Genomic DNA, 1,285 nt, shown 5'->3' on the forward strand with positions numbered 1-1,285 from the left:
AGGCCGGTTAGGATAGGGTTTTCACCCTCTCCATTCCCTAAGACCATGGGGAAGAAGTGGGAAATCACCCTACAGAGAATGAGTCATGTGAATTGGACAAGAAGTTGTATTTTTTTTAACTTGCTCGGAGAACTCTGAAAATGTCTAATTGTTTGAGTTGTTTGATTGTGTTGTACAGATCTTTTGTCTCCTTATGGAGTTTCTTACCTGTTGATCTCTTTCTTTGAGAGTGGGGGGATATTTAAATCACCTACTATGATTCTTGATATGGCGATTTCTCTTTTCATCTCTTTGAGAATTTGGTTGAAGAATTTTGAGGTCTTTCAGTTGGCACATGTATTTATTATGTTTATGGGTTCTTCATCTACTGATCCCTTGGGTGTTGTGTATGCCCATTCTTATCTCTGGTTATGTCATGTACCTTGATGCTTATTTTGTCCCTGATTAGTATTTCCATGCATGTTTTTTTTAAATCGCCATTTACTTGGTAAATTTTCCATCGTCCTTTGACTTTCAGTCTATTTTTGTATGCGAATTTCAGTTGTGTCTCTTGAAGGCAACAGATTGTTGGATTTTATGTCTAATCTAGTCTTATAATATATGAATTTAAACCATTTGTATTTTTATAGATGAATTCAAACCATTTACATTCAGTGTAAGTAAATATAAACATTGATTTCTTGCTGCCATTTCATACTATTTGTATTTAGTATTTTCCTTTCTTCTCCTTTTCTCTCTAGATGTTCTCAGGATTCTCTCCTTTTCCTTGAAATTGGATAATTTGACAATAATATGCTTTGATGTGTTTTGAGGAGGTTTAATCTTATTGGTGTTCTCTATGCTTCTTGAATAGTTATTGTCTTCTCCTTTGTGATATTGAGAAAACTTTCAACCAAGAATTTCCTTCCTATTTTAACTGTAGGGTTATTTCTTTCTTCCTACTCTGGAGTCACAATTATTTGAACATTGTTACTTCATGGAACCACACATCATCCTCAGCTTTCTGCAGAGTCTGTTATTTGTTTGTTTTAATCTCATTATGATATCCAAAAATCAATTCATCTTAAAATAATGCTTTAGACATTAAAATGGATTTGTTAGCAAGTAAGACTCAGCTTTATTCTGTAATTTTCTATTATACAGTGAACCCTCGTTTATCGCGGTTAATCGGTTCTAGACCCTACGGTGATAAAATAAATTCCGCGAAGTAGGATTCCTTATTTGTAAATCAAATATTTTCGTAGTTAGAGCATAGTGGACATGAAAAAACACCCTTTAGTCACCA

Source organism: Echinops telfairi, unplaced genomic scaffold (assembly GCF_000313985.2).
Source record: "Echinops telfairi isolate 266 unplaced genomic scaffold, ASM31398v2 ScPeMD7_7469;HRSCAF=8507_0, whole genome shotgun sequence".
In the NCBI taxonomy this organism is placed as follows: Eukaryota; Metazoa; Chordata; class Mammalia; order Afrosoricida; family Tenrecidae; genus Echinops; species Echinops telfairi.